General features: G+C 46.0%; 1 protein-coding gene across 5 annotated transcripts in view; it reads left to right on the top strand.

Moving 5' to 3' along the window:
• LOC118144345 (uncharacterized) overlaps positions 1-5,514 on the top strand; it is a 48,699-nt gene extending 43,185 nt beyond the window's left edge. For all 5 annotated transcript variants that reach the window (XR_013522398.1, XR_013522399.1, XR_004729098.3 and 2 more), the window contains one exon: positions 4,450-5,514. The gene's annotated coding sequence lies outside the window, so the exon portion shown is untranslated. The remainder of the gene's footprint in view (positions 1-4,449) is intronic.
• Positions 5,515-22,524: the final 17,010 nt, after the last annotated feature.

Genomic DNA, 22,524 nt, shown 5'->3' on the forward strand with positions numbered 1-22,524 from the left:
TCCCCACTAGCCCTGCCATCCACTTTTAAAAAGGCTCCCATGAGAAGAGCAGCCCCACCCCTTTACATCAAATCCTCACAATAGTTCCAGACTGCAATATGGGCAGCTTCATTCCAGTTTCACAGAAGAAGCAACAAAGGGTCTGGGAGGTCAAGTTGCTTGCCTGAACTCACATCCACTGAGCCAGTGTGGCCGGCCCGAATCCAGGTCTTTCAAGTCCTATGGATGTGCCTTCCATGGCTGGGCTGCATTCTCTACCCTGTCTTTGAAACCTGGATCCCGGTCACAGTCCTCAGGACCATCCTCAGATGGGCAGGGACACTGGTCGGCCCCTCTATCCACAGCTGTCCCCAGAGCGGAGGGAAGGGGGCTGCATCGCATCATTCAGACTGCCCCCTGGTGGAGCCCTCCTGGATGAGAGTTTTGGGATGCTGTTATTGCTGAATATTATGACAGTTAATTGCAGAGGCAGACAAATAGCAGATGATTCTGGGAAGGGGTCCTTCCTGGAAAGACTCAGAGAAACACCAATTCAGAAGGAGAGGTAGATTTGGGCCAGGACAGGAGGAGGCACCAGGCCCATGGATGCTGCGGAGAGAGAGATGGAATTAATTGCAGAGACAGAAACAGAGAAACAGGTGGAGATTGAGACAGAGAGAGAAGAGGATGCGCTGAGAGGGCCCTTTGCTGGATTCCTCTGTTGGCCGTGTAGAAAACTAAGAACAGATTTTTAGGCCAAGCATGGTGACTCACGCCTGATCCCAGCACTTTGGGAAGACAAGGGAGGCACATAACTGGAGGTCAAAATTCGAGACCAGCATGGCCAACATGGCGAAACCCCATCTCTACTAAAAACACAAAAATTATTGGGTGTGGTGGTGCACACCTGTAATCCCAGCTACTTGGGAGACAGAGGCAGGAGAATTGCTTGAAGCCAGGAGTCAGAGGTTACAGTGAGCCGAGATTGTGCCACTGCACTCCAGCCTGGGCGACAGAACGAGACTCCATCTCAAAACAAACAAACAAACAAAACAAAAAAACACCAGATTTTCTCTAACTTGGTGAGTTTCTGTTCAAGAAAGACCAAAGATAAAGCTCTAAAGGTTAGCTTGGGACCCATAAGATGCGGCAAGGCCCCCGGTGGCTCAGAGCCTCTGAGACTGAAACGCACCAGTCCTGGGGGTCAGAAGAGGCTGCCACGTACAGACAGTCAGGTTGGTCCCTGCAACAAACATGCTGGGCCAAGGAGATGCCTAGTGAGGGGGAGAGGTCTGATTACCAAGCCATAGCCCCAGGCCCAGGGTTGTGCCAGCCTGGGAGATGGGGAGCCTTTCTCTAATTTGTACAAAGATGCCATATGGGCAGATGACGGTCCTGCTTCAGAGGGAGTGGGAACCTGGTGACTGTCAGTCTGGAACTATCCCCAAGCTAGCAAGAGTCTGGAAGGAAAAGGTTCCATTTCAGCCTCATTGAATTATAGGGGAACCCCAACCTCCCACAGGAGAGAAACATGGAGCAGAAAAGAAGGAGATGACTATCATTTTGTTTTGATTTTCAAAATATCTCATTTGCTTGAACATCAGAGATAAGCCATTGTTGCCAGGTAAATGCTACTTTAATATTTTTTTCTTCTTTTGGGAGACTTGCCTTGTTTCAGTTTTGATGAGAATGATATTTTAAATTGGTTTTCATTGGAAACTTTCCTTTGGAGATTCAAAGTCTAGAATGGGAAAGAAAACCCTTCACAAACCCCCAGACTATCTAAATTCCATCCATCCATGCATCTGTTCATCCACACATTCATTCATCCATCCTTATCCATCCATCCATCCATCATTCTAGTCATCCTTATCTATCAATTTTCTTTTCTTTTCTTTTCCTTTTTTTTTTTTTGAGACCAGGTCTTGCTCTGCCTCCCATGCAGTGGTGCAATCTCGGCTCACTGCAACCTCCACCTCCCAGTTTCAAGTGATTCTCCTGCCTCAGCCTCCTGAGTAACTGGGATAACAGGTGTATGCCACCACACCCAGCTGATTTTTATATTCTTAGTAGAGACAGGGTTTTACCATATTGGCCAGGCTGTTTTCCAACTCCTGACTTCAGGTGATCCTCCCACCTCAGCCTTCCAAAGTGCTGGGATTACAAGCTTGAGTCACTGCACCAGGCTTATCAATTTTCCATCCATCCATCCATCCATCCATCCATCCATCCATCCATCCATCCAACAAATGCACTTATTCATTCATTGACTTACATACCTACTGAGCACTCACCGTATGCCAGGCCCTCTCTAGGAACTGGGGGTCTAGTGGTAAACTATGTAGGTGGAATCCCTGCCCTTCTTCATTTCATTTTTTTTTTTTAATTTTTGAGATGGAATTTTGCTCTTGTCATGGAACTTTGCTCTTGTCACCCAGGCTGGAGGGCACTGCCGCAATCTCAGCTCACTGCAAGCTCTGCCTCCCAGGTTCAAGCGATTCTCCTGCTTCAGCCTCCTGAGTAGCTGAGATTACAGGTGCCTGCCACCAAGCCTGGCTAATTCTTTTGTATTTTTAGTAGAGATGGGATTTCACTATATTGGCCAGGCTGGTCTCAAACTCCTGACCTCAGGTGATCCACCCACCTCATCCTCTCAAAGTGCTGGGATTACAGGCGTGAGCCACTGTGCCTGGCCTGAATCTCTGCCCTTCTGGGGATGACATTCCAGCTAGGGAAGACAGACAAAAGACAAGTCAAATAAGCAACATCCTGTCGGTCAATGACAAGTGCCACACCAAGAGTTAAGACACAGTGATGTGCTAGAGAAAGACAAAGACCACACTGAGACCACATGGTCAGAAAAGGCCTCTCTGAGGGAGTGACACATAGACAAGACCTGCCTGGCAAGCGGGAAGCTCTTCCATGCAGATGATCACCCAGTATTTGCTAATTACAATATGGTGCACCAGCATCATCAATGTGAAAGTTCTGCAAAGCTTTTTTAAATCCTAGAAATATTCACAGCCGGGCTCGTGCTGGTTGGCAAGGCCAGGCTCTCAAGGTGACTGAGAATACATGCCTAGTCCTTGGTAACTATCTTCAGCTGACATCAAAAACCATGTATTGATTATCACTGATGACAATGATGTCCTCACTGGAGGGTGAAGTGTAGTGCGGTAGAAAGATCAGAGGGATAAATTCCCTCGTCCCTTCCTCTGCTGGCGCCACTCCTAATCCCTCCCTTTGAAGCTTCTGACAGTATGGCCCTTGGAGATCTGGCTCTATCATTTTCAAGCTGTGTGACCTTGGACAAGTAACTTTGCCTCTCTGAACCCCAATTTCCTCATTGGAAATGGAAACCTCCCGATGTTCATGATTCTAAAACATGCATTTGACCCCATATTTTAATGATGCCAAAAATCAAGATACGGTTTGTAATCCAGTGCCTCTCAGACCTGATCGGGCGCAAAAATGCCCTGGGGGTGTTGTCAACAATGCAGATTCGGATAAAAATGCAGGTCTGGGGTAGAGGCCAAGATTCTGCACTTCTCCCAAGTTCTCAGGTGATGTGGATGCTGCTGGTTCACGGACCACCCTTCAAGTAGCCAGGAAGCAGCAGACTTATACATTTAATGTGCTTGTTATTAAATCTAGGGGCAAAGCTACAGTTGATGGAATTTTCGATTTCAGGAAATGTATTAACCCTGTGTTTCATTTTATTCCCCCAGTAACCCCATAAAAATGTTTGTAAAGCACCCAGCACACAGCTCGGTACGTCGAAAACATTAATAGATGTTAGCTCACTCCTTTGAAAACCTCAGGAGCTGGTGCGGGATGAGAAGGCAGACGCTGGACTTTGAGGTCCATCTATAATTGGATGCTATCCCCATGAGGCCGAATGCAGGAGGGGGCGGGACGCCGGCAGGCTCCGCAGAAAGAAAATGTTAATTCCTCTCTCCATCCCCACATCTTCCAGCTCAGGGACGTGTTTGATCAGGCCTGCATCAAACGACACATTTGCAACAAGACAAAACCAAGCGCAGGGGACTTGAGCCTATTTGAATTGGTCCCACTCACCCCCCAGCCGCTCCCCACCCTGATCTCCTTCAGACAGACACGTGCAAAAGCTTGTTTCAAGCCACAAAAACTGACAAGCACCTGGACCATTCTGTCTGCCATTGGAGGCTCCGAGGGGAAGGGCAGGCAGGAGAAGCGGGAAGGGGAAGCTGGATGTTATTTAGGGACTGGGAACTTGGGAGCAGAGAAACAAAGAGAGGAAGAGGGTTAGCTAGAAAGGAAGTTGAGGAAGCAGAGTACAATTTTATAACCCTCCAACCACTCATAACAGGAATGAGGCCATCTTGTAAACAGCATATTCAAGTTTGCACCTTCCGGTCCATTCTTTCACCTGATATGGGCAAAAGTGCTAGGAAGAGGCAGTAAAAGGCTTTATTACCTTTTATTTTTCAGCTGAGGAAACAGAGACCTGGAGACATATATGCAATTACCCTCAAGCGAGAGGTGAACTGGATTCAGTCGACGCAGATGTCTGGGGTGGGACCCTGAGATGCTGCGTTGCTCACAAGCTCCCAGGTGATGGGAATGGACCTGGTCCATGGGCTGCACATGAAGCAGCAGAGATGCATCGATGTGTCCATTGAATAGACACAGACCAGGAAGTCGACCTGCTGCCACCCCAGAACTGTGTCATTTATTTATTCTGCCCATATGTATTGGGTGTTTCTCCTTGCCAGGCATTGTATTGAGATACTGTAGAAGACTAAAAGATGAGACAGGCGTGCTCCCTGACCTGATGGACTTTAGACCTAAAGCAAATGAACTAAACTCTTACAAGTGTAATAAGAGGGGCTTTGCTTACAGCACACAGAAGTACATTATATTGTGCGGATGGATGTGATGTGCAGAACGCCACTGGGCAAGAGACACGAGTCAGTGCAGCAGCGGCAGGATATTTGCAGACGGGCTTGAGTACCGGACCCTCACCTCTCTTGAGAGACTCTGAGAGTGGTATACCTTGGCCTGCCCATACCACTCTCCATCCCCACATCCTCCAGCTCAGGGACATGTTTGATCAGGCCTGCATGATCAAAACCACCCCCAACCACAGTATGGACACTGACACCTAGCCCTCCGTTTACTGTGAGAGTTACTCTTTGGATTGTTTTGAATCGCAAAGGATGTCATTGACCCCAATGCTACCCCATCTTCACTGGTGCTCAGAATTTTCTGGGCATATGGCTGCCAGAGTTGGCAAATAAAAACACAAGATGGCCAGTTAAATGAGAATTTCAGATAGACTAGGAATATACTAGTGGACATATAAGTATATCCCATGCAAAATTTGGGAGATACTTATACTAAAACATTTTTTATTTATTGTTTATTTGAAATTCAAATTTAACTGGGTGTCCTGTATTTTGTCTCACAACCCTACCTGGGAAGCTTTTAAAAATACCAGTGCCCTGGCCACAACCCCAGAGATTTGGGGTCAATAGGTATTAGCATTGCTTTGAAACTCCCAGGTCATTTTAATCAGCGGCTAAGCGATGAGATCCACTGATTTGAAGGTGGCAAGTCTAAGCTGGTGGAAAGAGCCGGTTCCATGGGGCGGTCATCACCTGGCCTTATTGCTGGGACCCTGAAGAGGCTGGGGATCTCTGACATTCAATTTTAAAAGCAGTCTTCGGGATAAACATACAACGGATGATTTTCAGCTGCTTGCCAGTGCTAAACAATAACTATTTTAATGGGCCAGCTGTGGTGGCTCACACCTGTAATCCCAGTGCTTTGGGAGGCTGAGGTGGGCAGATCACTTGAGCTCATGAGTTTAAGACTATCCGACTATCCTGAACAACATAGTGAAACCATGTCTCTACAAAAAATGCAACAACAAAACATTAGCCAGGCATGGTGGTGTATGTCTGTAGTTCCAGCTACTTGGGAGGCTGAGGTGCGAGGTTGGCTTAAGCCCAGGAGGCGGAGGTTGCAGTGAGCTGAGAGCATGTCACTGCACTCCAGCCTGGGCAACAGAGACAGACCTTGCCTAAAAAAGAAAAATAAAAGAACTGTTTTGTGGGACTCACAGTTGTGAATGAAGGCAGCAGCAATGAGTGAAATAGTAACCAACTCCTTAGTCTAATATCCAACATTTTATTGGGCCCTTATTGTGTTTAGCACTTTCACAACATGCTGTTAACTAACCCTCATAGCAATGCTAGAAGATAGGCACTATTATAATCCCACTTCAGAAATATAGAAGTTGAGGCCCAGAGAGGTTAACGATCTTTCCCAGGGTCACACAGCCCTTTGATGAATCCGGCGTCACCAGTCAGCCTGATGTGACTGGCCTGGTGGAAATCTAAAGGTAAACGGTCTGGTAGAGTGGGGAGTGTACTCCCTGCCCTTATCAGCCCTTTACTGGGCCAGCTCTATAGAGGGTGACAGCTCTGCCAAGACTTGAGGCTTTCCTTGGCAGAAAAGGTTAAAGCTGACATCACCTGGATATATAGTTCCAGACTTAGTAGATCAAGAAGACCTGTTGCAAAATCTTTTTTCTCAAAAATTCTAGAAAAGAACCCTGGACAAGAAGGAAGCAAACTTATTGGCTGCTGAGAAGGACAGTGTGCTTGCTGGTTCCAAGGACAGGAAGGAGAGCTGGCTCTTGAGTCCCCTGTAGCAGGGAATGGGAGGTTGTCAGGACCCCATGCACTGAGCTTCTCTTCTGTATCCCCTGGTCTTCCCTCTCCCCCAACCTCCTTACCTATCTCTCTCTTTCCCATTCCAGGCTTCTCCATACCAGCTATAACTACTTAGATCTACACATGTGGTTTAATGTGGTCACCTTGCACCTGCCAAGTTTACATATCCTCAGTCAGCAACAGATAATTTAGTGTGAGCAGAACATGGACAAGGGAAGGTGTATGAGTTTGGGAGTCTGAAAGGTGTATTAGTTTCCTGTTGCTGCTGCCATTTGGGCACTTGGCTTAGCCCTGAGTCACTTTCCTTTTTTATTTTAATAGAGATCTTGCCATGTTGCCTAGGCTGGTCTAACTCCTGGGCTCAGGCAGTTCTCCTGCCTTGGCCTCCCAAAGTGTTGGGATTACAGGCATGGGTAATGTACGCAGCCATTTTCTTTTAAAAAAATAATAGCATGTTTTCAGCTGAGTACTATTATCAGCCCATTTCCTGCCTGTAGAATTTTGAGAGACTTTTTCAGTTTGTTCTCTCTCTGTTCCTCTTAGTCCAAGGTGATAGTGTTTCTACTGATATAACAGTCTCAGAAACCTTGTGGGTTTCTCATGTATGTTACAGTGATTCCCTTCATTAGACAAGAGGCTCCTCCACAAATCATTCCCAGATCATCTCATCTCTATTCCTGGCTTCTGCTGAGATGGCTGAGGGAATTGGCAAGTCACAAGTTGAATCCCTTCAAAAAGCCCTCTATGTGACTCAATGCTTTGTGTCCTTTTTGTCTTTCTGAGGTACTGGTAAGGTGTTTTCCAGCCATACCCTTAGCTTTCTCTCCAGAACATGCTTTGCTGACAGTGAATCTACTAATTTTAGCATCATTTGCAATCCAAATAGGCTGAGAATGTCTCAAATCTTCAAGTCCTGGTTACTTTTTGTTTAATAGTTCTTCTCTGAATCTCTTTCCTCTTACATTTTACTTTAAGCAGCAAAAAGAAGCCAGGCTACACTTTCAACACTTCTTGAAAATCTTTTTTTTTTTAAGCAAAGAAAGGAGAAAAAAAGGAGAGAAGGAGAGAAAAAAGGAAGAAGAAGAGGGAGAGAATGGGAATATTGTTTTATTCTAAAAATGGGTGTTAATAATGGCCTATCAATATTTTGTGTATTTAAAGTAGAGAATGTATATTTTGTGTATTTAAAGTGGAGAGCTCTATAAATATTTATAAGTTTACTTGTTCCGGATCTGAGTTCAAGTCCTGGATATCCTTATTAATTTTCTGTCTTGTTGAGTCTAAATCTCTTTATGGGTCTTATGTATCTGGGTGTTAGGATCGTTAGCTCTTATTGTTGCATTGATCCTTTTACCACTATGTCTTTGTTGCTTTGAAATCTATTTTATCAGATGCGAGAATTGCAACTCCTGCTTTTTATTTATTTAGTTATTTATTTATTTTTGCTCTCCATTTGGTTGGTAATTCTTTCTCCATCCTTTTGTTTTGAGTATTTGTGTATCTTTGGATATGAAATGGGTCTGGATGTAGCATACCGTTGGATTTTGGCTGTATCTTTTGATTGGGGAATTTAGTCTATTTAAATTTAGGATTACTGCCATTTGATGTTAACTGGCTATTTTATCCATTCGTTGATGTAAATTCTTCTTTATGTTTATGCTCTTTACTTTTTGGTATATTTTTAGAAAGGCTAATACTGGTTGTTCCTTTCTATGTGTAATGCTTCTTTCAGAAGCTCTTGTAAAGCAGGCCTGGTGGTAATAAAATCTCTGAGTACTTGCTTGTTCATAAAAGATTTTATTTTTCCTTCAATTGTGAAGCTTAGTTTGGCAGGATTTGAAATTCTAGGCTGAAAGTTCCATTTTTTAAGGATATTGAATATTGGCCCCCACTCTCTTCTGGCTTGTAGAGTTTCTGCTGAGAGATCTGTTGTAAGTCTGATAGGCTTCCCTTTGTGGGTAACCTGACCTTTCTCTCTGGCTGCCCTTAGTATTTTCTCCTTCGTTTCAACCCTAGTGAATCTAATGATTATGTGCCTTGGGGTTGCTCTTCTTGAGGAATATCTTTGTGGTGTTCTCTGTATTACCTGGGGTTGAATATTGTCCTGCTTTGCTAGATTGGGAAAGTTTTCCTGGATAATATCCTGAAGAGTATTTTCCAGCTTGGATTCATTCTCTCTGTCAGATTCAGATACACCTATCAAACGTAGATTAGGTCTCTTCACATAGTCCCATATTTCTTGGAGATTTTGCTCATTCCTTTTTATTCTTTTTTCTCTATTCTTGTCTTCTCGTTTTATTTCATTAAGTTGGTCTTCAACCTCTCATATCCTTTCCTCTGATCAATTCGGCTGTTCAAACTTGTGCATATTTTGCTCAGTTCTCGTGTTGTGTTTTTCAACTCCATTAGTTCATTTATATTCCTCTCTATATTGTCTATTCTTGTTAGCATTTCGTCAAACCATTTTTCAAAGTTCTTAGTTTCTTTACATTGGGTTACATTGTAAAGAACTTTACAAGTTCTTTTAACTCCCAGAAGTTTCTTATCATCCACCTTCTGAAGCCTACTTCTGTTAATGGGACACAGTCCTCCATCAGGGCTTGTTCCATTGCTGATGAGGAACTGTAATCCCCTGTAGAAGGAGAGGGGTTCTGATTTTGGGTATTCTCAGTCTTTTTAGGCTGGTTTCTTCCCTTTATTATAAATTTATCCATCTTTCATCTTTACAATTACCGCCTTTCTAATTAGGTTTCTGAGTGGTCATCCAATTTATTGATTCCCAGTGCTGGAATCCGAGCAGCCCACTGCGCCGGCCAAAACAGCAGCGTTAAGACTGATGGTTCTCTTCTGCCCGGGAATCTCTGGTCTGGCTTCCTTCTTGAGTCTGTAATAAGTGGCTCTGCTTTCCCGGAGCTCCAAACATTGGTCAGAAGGGGAACCAGTCCCATTTACTCTGCATGAAGAGCTGCTGCGCTGAGGCGCCAGCAAAACCGCTGTGCTGGCCACAAGAGTCACACTGGCGACCCGTGGGGCTCCTCCACTGGGAATCTTCTGGTCTGTGAGTGATGAAAATTCGTCTGAAAGTGTGGCATCTCTCATTCTCTGCGCTTTCACTGGGAGCTACAATCCCGAGCTGTTAGCAATCAGCCATCTTGGATCATCCGGGAAATCGTCTCACTAAAATATAGAAATTCATCATTTGCAAGTCCTGCTTTCCATGTAATTGCAGGACAGCATTTAGCTAGGCTTTCTTACACTATATAACAAGTATCCCCTTTCCTCTACTTCCCAAAAACGTGTTTTTATTTCCTTCTGAGCCTTCATTGGCAGAATCTTTAGTGTTCATATTTCTATCATCAGAGAGCTTTTGATGATTTAGATACTTTCTAAGAGGATACAGGCTTTCTCCATCATGCTCCACTATTCCTTCTGGGTCTTCACCAGCAACAGCTCTAACATCCACATTTCTTTTCTTTTCTTTTTTCTTTTGAGACAGAGTCTCACTTTGTCACCCAGGCTGGAGTGCAGTGGCACAATCTTGGCTCATTGCAACCTCTGTCTCCCAGGCTTAAGTGATCCTCCTGCCTCAGTCTCCCAAGTAGCTGGGAACCGCAGACATGTGCCACCACATCTGGCAAATTTTTGTATTTTTTGTAGAGATGGGGTTTTTTCATGTTGCCCAGGCTGGCTTCCAACTCCTGGGCTCAAGTTATCCACTTATTTCAGCCTCCCAGAGTGCTGAACAGCTACATTTGTATCAACAGTCTGTTTAAGGCAATCCAGGCCTTTTCTATCATGTGCCTCAAAAGTCTTACAGTCTACCTATCACCCAATTCCAAAGTCAGTTGCACATGTGTAGGTATTTGTTACAGTAACACCCCACTCTTGGTACTAAAATATGGTAATGGTTTCCTATTGTTGCTGTGAAAAATTACCATGTACTTAGTGGCCAAAGATAACACAAATGTTTTCTCTTACAGCTCTGGTGGTCAGAAATCTAAAATCAACCTTAAAGGGCTAAAAAGCAAGATGTTGATAGGACTGACTCCTTCTGGAGGCTCCAGGGAAGAATCCATTCCTTGCTCTTTCCAGGTTCTAGAGGCTGCTTTGGCATTCACTGGCTCATACCTGCATCACTGCATTTTTTCCGTCTGTCTTCACATGACAATGTGAAGGAGACCCTGACTTGGTCTCCTCTCACATCCCTTTTATAAGGTCACTTATGGTTACATTAGGACCACTCAGATAATCCAGATAATCTCCCCATCTCAAGGCCCTTAAACTGATCATATTTGCAAGTCATTTTATGCCATATAAGGTAACACTCATGGGTTCCACGTGGATATCTTTTGGAGACCGTCATTCAGCTTACCATTAAAAAATATATATCAGGTTATGAACTGGTTACTAGGGTTAAGTCTGGGATGGGGGAGGGAGTAAGGAAGTGGAAGGTAAGGAAGAAGAAAAAGTGAGGAGAAAGGGTGTGAGGGAGGAAGAAAGAAAAAACCCTTTATTATAAGAAAAAAATGACTGTATTTAATCCAGCACGTGACATGAGCCCATTCATTTAAAATTCCATTTATATAAAATTAGATACATGTGTGTGAGTTAATACACAAAGAAATGAATGAAAGAATTGTCACCAAATATAAATGGCTAATAGGATGATGGAGTAATTTTTATTGACTTCCTTCTATTTTTATGTAAAAGCTTGAATTTTTTTTTACAATCAGGACGTATTATTTACATAATTTTAAAATAATAAAACTATTCTATGTGACAGCTTAAAAAAATTAAAAAGAAAAAAGATTAGATTCTCAATTCCAGACTTTGGTGAGAGAGGATCTGATTAGCCCATCTTGGATCAGATGATCACCCTTGATCCAGTCAGCCTGGGAGGCAGGGTCACATGACACCAATATGGCTCCCAAGGGCTTTCTCCATTAGGGGATGAGGGAATGTGAGGTTCTCAGTGAAGAAGGATGTTGACCTGGCACAAGCCTAAAAAATGCTGACTACTCCATGTTGGGGATTTTGTTACAGAAGAACTATATGTGAGCCATGATCAAAGTGTTATAACCTTGAATTTGCTATTTTAATTTCTGATGCACTCTGAATCAAGAGCAGCCATCTTGATGGAAAGCTCAGCTATAATTCTCAGCCTTTCCTGGGCATGGATGTGATTTCAGGCATTCTTCCTTGGTGAAAGGCTATAGCTAAGATGACCAATGGTTTCTGCTGAGACAGTGATAGAGCTGACCCCTGAGCCAGGTTCCTAGGGAGGGGCGACTTATAGACCAGAGTTCTGGCCCTGACTGGGCTTCCCAGGGCTTCCCAGTCTCCCTTCTGTGGCAGATCAGTGAGCTGAAGTTCCAGAAGACCTTGTTTCCAGCCCTGCTTCATGTTTTACCAACTGTGTGACCTTAACCAACTCATTTAACCTCTCTCAGTTTCCTCATCCGTAGAGTGGGGATAATAATGCTTACTTCTTGGAGGCACCCAGAGGACTCCTGGAGATGATATACATAAAGCACTTAGTACAGAGAAAATGCCTGATAATGTTTTATCTTCATGATTATCATAATCACCATCATCACTATTAACAGCCACAATGTGCTTAGATTCCAGAAAAGTCACACATGAGCATCCTGGGTCCAGATGCAAACAAGGCCCTCAGAAAGAGATGCTGGGAGCCAGGAGCAATATCTGCCTCACTGGCTGTGTGAGGATTGAGGAATGGATGCATACACATATGTGTGAAGAGCTCAGAACAGATTCTGGAACGAAGCGCACACCCAATGAATGCTAGCTGTAGTGCACCCCTGTAAAGAGAGAGGAGAGCAAGGACAGGAGGGAGGAGGTGGGGAGAAGCAGTCAGAAGGCCACATCCACACCCAGAGAAAAAACAGAGAGGAAGAGAGAGAGGGAGGGAAGTACAGACAGAAAGAGAGGGAGGGAGAAGGGGAAGGGAAAAGAGGACAAGAAGGAGGAATGAAGGGAAGAGAAGGAAAGGGACAAAAGAGAAAAACAAAAACCAAACAAAGAGACAAGGAGACATTGGCAGAGACAGGGAAAGCTAGAACCTGGAAGTGACAGTATGTATCCAGGGGTCTCTTGTCCTCTCCCAGATCACCACCCAAGCTGTTTCCACTGCCGCCCTTTTATCCACCTTCCCCAGCCTTGCTCTGAAAATCCACACCTTCCGCCCATCCATGCCAGGTTGCACATTTCTGCCCATCCTGTTCCTGACCCACAGGCCTGCTGATGGGACTGTGGTGGGGGCCGGCTGTCTCTGCAGTCGTCCGTCTTGGACTCATCTAGATCCTATCAGCCATAAGTACTACTGACCGCACTGACCTATCTCCTGCCCCCGCTGGCCTCCAACCTGGCTTTCCTATTGGTCCATCAGAACAATAAATGTCCTGCTGTCACCTTCTATCTGCCCACCACCCCTCCTGCTTGGGGTCCAGGACAGGCAGGGCCACAAAAGGAGATTTATACAATAAGACCCTATCCCTCTGCAGCAGTCATCCCCCACCCATCTGCAGATGGGGCAACTAGGGGCAGGGGGCTCTGGGGAGGCACCTGCCAAGGGCCCCACTGTGGTCCTCATTCCAGGGCAGCGGAAGTGGCACTGATGGACTAGGAGGCCAGCTCCCCTCACACTGTCTGCCTGCACTCCGCTCAATACTTCTCGGAGTGGCTCTATTTGTATTGGGTGATATATAGGTCTATCCGGGCACCACTGGAGTCGATCCTGCTGCCACCTCCCCCTCCTCACCCCAGCCCCTCCGTCAAAAGGGAGGCAGTTAATTCAGCCAAAGCACTTCAGCAGCCTTCCGCCTTCTGGTGCCCAGGGCGGTGAGCATGGCTGTGGCAATCATGAGAGGAGGATGCCTCCCAGGGCTCTGACTTCTCCCAGCCTCTGGGCCATGTCACATGCAAGAGGGCATGTAGAAGATGGGTCAGTTCAAGAAACATGTGCACCTACTATGTGCCAGGAATTGTTCAATACATGAGGGATCCAAGGATCCGTTAGACATGTTCCACGCCTTTGGGGAGTCTGGAGAGTTAGGCAAAGAATGTGTCCAAAACCGAGTAAGGATGAAGGAGGCACTACAGTGAGTGTCCCTTTGTGTGCCACTATCGCTTCCTTATCCTTCAAATATTCAGAATGAAATGGTGACAACAAATGTCTGCGCTTGGTCACTGAGAGGCTGGGAGGATGAAACATGGAGAATGCTCAGCACGGTGCCTGGCACCCGACAGGCCTTCAGTAAACGAAAGGCGGCTGGGATGAGGCTCCCTGGGTGCAAATTCCAGCTCAACCTTGAGCAAGCCCTTACTGTCTTTTTACTTCTGTTTCCTTGCCTGTGAAATGGGGAGACTCAGTAATTCCCTCATCAGGTTACTGTGAGAGTGAAATGAATTAACGTGCACACAAAGCTCTTAGACTATCTGGCACTTCTGAATCTTTCAGAAGTGGAAGCTGTTTTTATTGTTACAGCAGTCCCCCCTGACCTGAGGGGGATATATTTCAAAACTTTTAGTGGATGCCTAAAACCATGGATAGTCATACACAGATGGTCCCCAGCATATGATGGTTAGACTTACAATTTTCTGACTTTACAATGGTGTGAGAGTGATATGCATTTGGCAGAAACCATACTTACAGTGCCCATACAGCCATTCAATTTTTACTCTAAGTACAGCATTCAATATGTGATAAGAAGCTGGGCACAGTGGTTCATGCCTGTAATCTCAGCACTTTGGGAGGCCAAGGTGCGAGGATCACTTGAGGCCAGGAGTTCAAGACCAGCCTGGGAAACATAGTAAGACCTCGTCTCTACAAAAATAAAGATTAAAAAATTAGCCAGGTGTGGTGGCATGCACTTGTAGTCCTAGCTACTCAGGAGGCTGAGGCGGGAAGATGGCCTGAGCCCAGGGTTCAAGGCTGCAGTGAGCCGTGATCATGCCATTGCACTCCAGCCTGAGTAACAGAGAAGCCTGTCTCAAAATAAAATAAATTAAGAAATAAGATAGTCAATGCTTTGTTATAAAATAGGTTTTGTGTAGGCTAGCGTTAAGTGTTTTGAGGATGATCCAGGTATGCTGGGCTAAGCTATGACGTTTGGTAGGTTAGAAGTTTTAAATGCATTTTCAACTTAAAGATATTTTCAACTTAATGAGGGTTTATCATAACATAACCCCACTGTAAGTTGAGGAACGTCTGTACTGTTTTTCACTATATACACACACCTATGGTAATCCTTAATTTATAAATTAGGCACAGTAAGAGACTAACAACAATAACGAATAAAATAGAACAATTGTAACCACATAGTGCAATAAAAGATACGTGAATGCGATCTCTCTCTCTGCCAAAATAGCTTAGTGTACCTTGCCGCCCATGGGTAAAGGGGACTAGTGAACATGGTAGCTATTGGTTTTACTTTCCTCAATGCAGCAGTTCTTTGGGAACTTGAGGTTTTACCTGCTAAATGGGGATAATAGCAGTATCTATCTAGCAGGTGAGGATGAAAAGAGATCACGTAGGGAGATAATATATATTCAGGGCAACTTGAATCTATGTTCCAGGGTAAAAACATTATTTTAAAAAAGAGATATAATGTATGTAAAATGCTGTCCTAGTCCACTTTCTGGGGCTATAACAGAATACCACAGACTGGGTAATTCACAAGGAAAAGACATGCATTTCTCACGGTTCCTGAGGCAGGAAAGTCCAATATCGAGGTGCCAGCATCTGGTGAGGGGCTTCTTGCTGTGTCATCCAGGGTTAAAGGCAGAAGCACAAGCTAACAGGAGAGACAGACAGCAAGAGAAACGGGGGGTGCCCACTGCTGTCGTCACAGTATTAATTCATTCATGAGGGCAGAGTTCTCATGACCCGATCATCTCTTGAAGTTCTCCCCTTGCAACACTGTTGCAATGGCAATTAAATTTTAGCAGGAGTTTTGGAGGGGACATTCAGACACCAGCAAATGCTTATCTCAGGCGTGGTGCTTAGTAGGCACACAGTATACTCTTAGTGATGATTATCTGTTCACCCAAGCTTGTGATGGAATAATTAAGGTATTTGACTTCTCTGTCCTCCAGAGGAGGTTCCTAGTGACATGTGTGGTAGCCAATATGTATCATAGGTACTGTAAGCACATAAAACAAAGGTACATGGGTCTGGGCAGCTAGGATGGACAATTCTAGCCTCATCTACATCTACTCTTCAGGCAGAGGAGGCATCCTGGCACCTCCATGCCTTTCTGCTGGCAGGCCTGTCCTCCCTGTATTCATTTCCTGGGGCTGCCATAAGGAAATGTTACACACTAGGTGTCTTAAAATAACAGACGTTTATAATTTCACAGTTCTGAAGGCCACAAGTCCCAAATCAAGGTGTTGGCAGAGTTGATTCCTTCTGGAGGCTTCAGTAGAGAATCATTCTCTGCTGCCTCTCTTCAATCTCTTTTCTCATTTATTTTTTCATTTCTCTTGTTTCTATACGCATTGAGACTCAATCTGGCTTATGGCAAAGGGTATTTCTGAACTCAAGTAACTGCAAAGTCCAGAGGATAGTGGGGGTTTCAGGTGCAGCTGGACCCAGGGGCTCAAATGATATTTTCAGGCATCTGCTCTCCCACCATCTCTTCGCTCTGCTCTTCTCTTATTGGCTTCATTATCAGGGCTCTCCTATCATGGATGCACATATTATCCACAGTCCAGCAGAAAGAGAGTGCCCCTTTCAGAATAGTTCCAGACAAAGCCCTGCATGTCACTCTCTTGGTCTGGCTTGAGTCACAGGTCCAGAGCTGAACCAATCATCATGCAGCTGATTGTCAGGCTTGGGACCTGCACTCACTCGTGACTGGGGGAAGGAGGTAGTGCCTTCAAAGGGAAATTGGGTTGAAGTTTCTAGACAAAGGGGGAAGGTATGATGAGCTTGCCAAAATCTGACTATTCTTTCCACTGTCCTTCCTTTCCTCTGATTCCACCACACATGCTGAGCTGGAATGATGTTTGCAGAGAGCCTGAGTCCTGGGTGTTCTCCAAGAGCACGTGCTAAGTGGTGGGGGGAGTGAGAAGAGACAAGCATTTGAAAGGTGAGATGCCAGGGCAGGAGAAGACCACTCAGCACCAAGAGTTTCTTCTCAGGGAACAAAAATGTTGAGACTTGAGGCCATCAGATCCACTGCCTTAGTGGTATAAATGGATAAACTGAGACCAAGGTGGTGAAGGGACTTGCTTAGGGTACCCTGTGAGTCAGTGGCAGAGCAAGAAGCAAAACATTCATTTCGCGTTCCTGGGCTGGTCTTCATTCCCCCACACACTTGCATGGTCAGATGGGTGGTTGTTCTGTGGGATGTAGCTACCTGCTTGAAGGAGACTCTGGAGATAGTGCCCAAGAAGAGGTGCCATTTTGGATAGGCACTGTAGGATGAGTAAGCGTTTGCCAGGGAAGGAGGAATAGAACCCATACATCCAAATCCATACATCCTTCCATTCTCCCTCCTTCTCTTCCTTTCTCTCCTTCTCTCTTTCATTTCACCCTCCCTCCGGCCCTCCCTTTGAAATAACTTGGGAGGGAGTGATCCTGGCTAGCACTTGGGAAGAGAGGGAAGAAGTTGTTGCCACATCCAGGATTGGACTCATGAGAGCCTGAAGTGGAGGGGTAGCGGTAAGACCAGAAGTCATAGCGTGCAAAAGCTTCCCAGGAAATGCAGGTGTCCAATCATGGAGTGTGCCACTTCCCAGAAATGAAAACAAAGCAAAACAATATCAAAACCAGGAACTGCACCTCCCTTGCCCAAGGTGGCCACTAAAATAATTTATCTGATTGTGGTAAACATTTTGCAGTGTATTCATATATCAAATCATCACATTGGACATCTTGAATTTATATCATTTTAACTTTTCAATTATACCTCAATGAAGCTGGAAAAATAAGTAAATAAAATAATGGAAGAAAAAAATTCCAATTCACCAGTGAATTCAGGCACAGTTCCCTGGGTATAGCAAAGCTTGTGGGTTGCAAAAGCTAGAGGAACAAAAAGGGAGACCCCGGAGCTGGGGAAAACCATTTATAGCTACATGGTAGCCTCTACTTTCCCTCTGTCCAACCCCATTAATTTATAATCCCAGTGTCCCTGGCAATTAGCCCAGATCTCCCTCCACGGGGGAGGGAGCTGGTCATGTGACCATGGGGTCACATGGCCCAGAGCTGGGTAGAAGCAGTCCAGGTCCTCAAAGGGCTCCATGTGCTTTGCTCTGTGGGGCTGATTTGTCTCCCCTTCTGTCCCAGCTTGGTCTGCTTGGAGGGGCATCTGGTGCGGTGGGGTCTGCCTCTGCACTTCCCAGCTGGGTCTTCTTCTCCTGTGCTGGAGGGGAATGACTGGGAGAAGAAGCTGGGGTGGTAGGCTTTGTGGCCTTGGACAAGTCCTTTATCCTAAAAACGGAGGCTCCTAAGTGAGCCTTAGTCCTCTCCTAAGTGAGCCTCAGTGAATTATCTCCTAAGTAGGCCTTCGTCATTTCCTAAGTGAGCTTCGCCATGGCTTTCGTCAGATACAAACTCCAGGAGCTGCCCCTCTCAGGGACAGTATCAGCTGAAGTCCTCATGGTAGCAGGGAACTTCTCCACCCTCATGCCCTCACCCCCTGCACCTCTGGGGCTTCCTTCCCCACGCCAAGCTTGTTCCCTCCCCACTTTAGGCTTCTGCATTTGCTGTTTCCTCTGCCTGGCACACCGTTACCCCAGCTCCTCCAGTGGCTAATTTCTTCACATCCTTGAAGTCTCATTTTAAGTGTTGCTGTGTCTTGTCACCCAATCACTGCCTACCCTCACCCCAGTTCCCATCACTGCCTCATCACCCCATTTCTCCATCTTCATCACACTCGCCCTATCTGAAACTATTTGTTCATCTATCTGTCCACTGCCCTTCTCCCTTCTAGAATGTAAACTCTGTGACGTGTGTCCCATCTTACTTGTCTTATTCACAGCTGACTCTCCATTCTGGATAACCGTGTTCAATGCAGTAAGTACTCAATAAAGTTCATGAATGACCGACTGCCTCATTTTGTAGATGAGACAGCTGAGGTTCAGGGAGAGAAGTGATGACTTAAAGTCCACCACAAACCATCTTCAGACTCTGAAGTCCTTATTCCTTCCTTTAGGTTACACTTTGCCCCTCATTTGTAATATGGGAACAATTATGACTCCTGACTCTTTCTAATGAGAAAGTTACAGAACCTAGAGTTATCCCTTCCCCTACATGGGAACTCAAATCAGAACAACACAAGCCCAGGTTCCTTCTCCCTCTTCAGGTGGGAAGCCTTTCAAACTCACCACTGGCAGTGCCCAGAGACGGAAACCATAAAATCCGTGACAGAATGGTTTATTGCACCCATGCAAACATGGCCCCAGGCTAAATCAAGTTTCTCCCAAATTATAAAACCCTGGAATGTCAGCACTGGCAGAGAACTGGGAGACTGTTTAGCCTGGAGGCTCCCAGACCTCAATGAGCAAGGGCCTTACTTGGGGAACAATTTGGAAACTCAGATTTCTAGGCTCTACCCTGAGTGCCTATGTTAGTTGGAAGTGCAAAGGGCTTGCTGGGCTCTAACACCTGGGAAAAACAAAGAGAGGAAGAAAGACGGGGCATGGGGTGGGGTCAGACCACAAATGTGCAGATATGACAAGTTTCTGCCAGTGCAGTGGGCAGCTGCAGATCAAAGGTGGTTAGAGGAGTCCTGAGTTGGACGGAAATGACCATGGCCCTGGTGCCACCTGGCCAGGTGCACCCTAAAGAGAACGTGCCCTCAACTCCCAGGACTTTGCTCAGCCACTGGCCAGGGGCAGCCCAGAAAAAGCATGACCTTGAAGGAAGCAAACACAGATGAGCTGGAAGACCACAGCCCTGCAGCTGGGCAAGGAGGCTTTTCTTGAAGGGATGGCAGCTCATCTCCATGCTACTGCACCACTCAAATCCATACCCTGGAGGGACCTGAGATTTGGTATTTTAGTAAGTTCTCTGAGTGCCTTAAGCTCCTACGTGACTCTTTTTCCAGTGCTGTTTCCTCTGCCCAGGCTTCTCCAGGCCAGCACAGTCAAGCTGACCATCCCTCCCATTTCTGGTAGCCACCTTTCAGGAGAGATGGAACAAAGCAGGTGGCCCAGGCTGCAGGATCTGAGAGAGATGGTTTAGGGCCTTGTTCTCAACCAAGGATAATTGTGTCCCCAGGAGACATTTGGCAATGTCTGGAGACAGTCTGGTCATCACAACTGGGGCAGGAGGTGCTAGTGGCCTTTAGTGGGGAGAGGCCAAAGATGCTGCTACCATCCTGCAATGCACAGGACAGTCCCCACCCCAAATAATGCTCCGGACCAAAATTTCAGTAGAGCTGTGGTGGGTAAACCCTGGTCCACGACCCTCCTGAAATCAGGGGTGGTATCTGGTGAGTACGAGGTGCCTTTTTCTGATTTTGGCTTTCCCAGTTTGCGCCGTGACCCAGACTAGGTTAGGACCTTCTGTCCTCTGGGCTCTGGCTTGCTGGAGCCATCTGTGCCCAAACCTGCCATCCTTGTGTTCCCTGCAGGCCTTTGCACTTGCTATTCCTCCTGCCAGAACAATCTCTCCTGCCCACCCCCAGCCTTCTTCATCACCTGACGCCTTTATTCATCACTTACTCTGCTCCAGGGACTGTGCTCAGTACTTGCCTGGTTTTTCTCATTTAGTCCTCACAAGACAAGTGCCGCCCTCCGAAGGTGGTGTGATTGTTGCCTCCCATTTGGAGACGAGGGAACAGAGACATAAAAGGGTTAAGTGGCTCGCCCAAGGCCACACAGTCAGGGAACGGTAAAGCTGGAAGACTGTTTAGTCTGGAGGCTCCGAACTCAGGTTTCTAGGCTCTACCCTGAGAATCTATGTTAGTTGGAAGTGCAAAGGGCTTGCTGGATTCTAACACCTGGGAAAAACAAAGGCGAGGAAGCAGGATGGGGTATGGAGTTCCCCATCATGCAGGAGATCACACAGCATCACTTCTTCCATATTCTTGGTTATAAATGAGTCACAAGCCCACCCAATGGAGGCAGGCTGCAGAGCCCAGAATCCTAACCACTGCACCATCCTGCCTCTTCAGCAACTGCCTTCCCACCCTGTCATTGTCTGTGCACTGGGCCGAAGCCTCCTGCAGGCTCTGGGCTTGGTGTGGGCAGGGGCTTTGTGCCCAGCATGGGTCCTTTCACAGAAGTGGCCCTCTGGAAATATTTGGTGAGTTGATGAACTCACAGCATTCTGGTCTCCATTCTTGAAGCTCCATGGCTACACTCATGTCAGCATATGAAGGCAAAGAGCCTGTGATCCACCGCTGAGTTAGAATTGAGCATTTGAGTTCCTGGTTCTCATTGGAGGGTGATAGAAGAAGCGCCACTTGAGGAAGGTCTCTAGATTTGGTGGAAGCCATAGACACTTGTGTTCATGACTGTGACTCCACGTCCCTTCTGTGAATGGTCACAGGATAGAGCTTACTTTCAAGGACACTGTGCCTAGGGAAGCACAGGGCACCATCACCTTGATGTTTTTAGTGCTGGATGTGGTGCCTGCCAAACAGTGATGCATTCACTTCTGAGGGCAGCTGCAATAAATTACTACAAACCATGTGGCTTAAAAGAGAAGGATTTTATTCTCCCATGGTTCTGGAGGCCAGAAGTCCCAAATCAAGGTGTCAGCAGGGCCGTGCTCCCTCTGGTCTCTGGGGGGAGGATGTTTCCTTGTCTCTTTCAGCTCCTGGTGGCTCCAGCCATTCCTTGGCTTGTCGCTTCATCACTCCAGTGTCTGCCTTCATCTTTATATGGGTCTGCACGTGGTTTTCTTCCTGGTGCTGCATGTCTTCTCCTTTTCTGTATCTTATAAGGACACTGGTCATTGGATGTAAGACCCACCCTAAATCTAGGACGAGTTCATCTTGAGATCTTTAACCACATCTGCAAAGACTCTGTTTCCAAATAAAGTCACATTCACAGGCATTGGGTGTTAGGAACTGGACATATCTTTTTGATGCCACTATTCAACCCATGATAGTGATGTAGTTACAAAAACAATAGTTTCTCCCCTCCCACATGGTGGGAGCCCCCTCCTGGATTTCCCCTCCGGAATCCCCTTCACACTCTTCATGGAAGCCTTTCTCTTCTTCTCCTTTCCTTCTCTTTCTCTATCTAAATAAAATCACCTTTCTGCAAAAACAGAAACAAAACAAAAATAGTTTCAGTATCAATGATGCTGACAGCCATGGTTAATTGGTCAGTTCCAATCCCGAGTCCTTCCATGTGCCCTGGTCTCATCACTTTACCTGCAGTGTCTCCATGGTTAATTGGTCAGTTTCAATCCCGAGTCCTTCCATGTGCCCTGGTCTCATCACTTTACCTGCAGCGTCTCCATGGTTAATTGGTCAGTTTCAATCCCGAGTCCTTCCATGTGCCCTGGTCTCATCACTTTACCTGCAGCGTCTCCATGGTTAATTGGTCAGTTTCAATCCCGAGTCCTTCCATGTGCCCTGGTCTCATCACTTTACCTGCAGCGTCTCCATGGTTAATTGGTCAGTTTCAATCCTGAGTCCTTCCATGTGCCCTGGTCTCATCACTTTACCTGCAGCGTCTCCTTTGATACTGACACCAACCCTCACCCCTTTCCAATTCACAGACAAAGAAGCTGAGACCCAGAAAGGTGATGTGACTCTTCCAAGGTCTTCAATTTCCAAAGCTGGCTATGCATCTGAATCACCTGGGCTGGGAGAGCTTGTCTTTGTTTTTTGATGGAATCTCC

The sequence above is a fragment of the Callithrix jacchus genome, chromosome 9, assembly GCF_049354715.1.
Source record: "Callithrix jacchus isolate 240 chromosome 9, calJac240_pri, whole genome shotgun sequence".
NCBI classification, from domain to species: domain Eukaryota; kingdom Metazoa; phylum Chordata; class Mammalia; order Primates; family Cebidae; genus Callithrix; species Callithrix jacchus.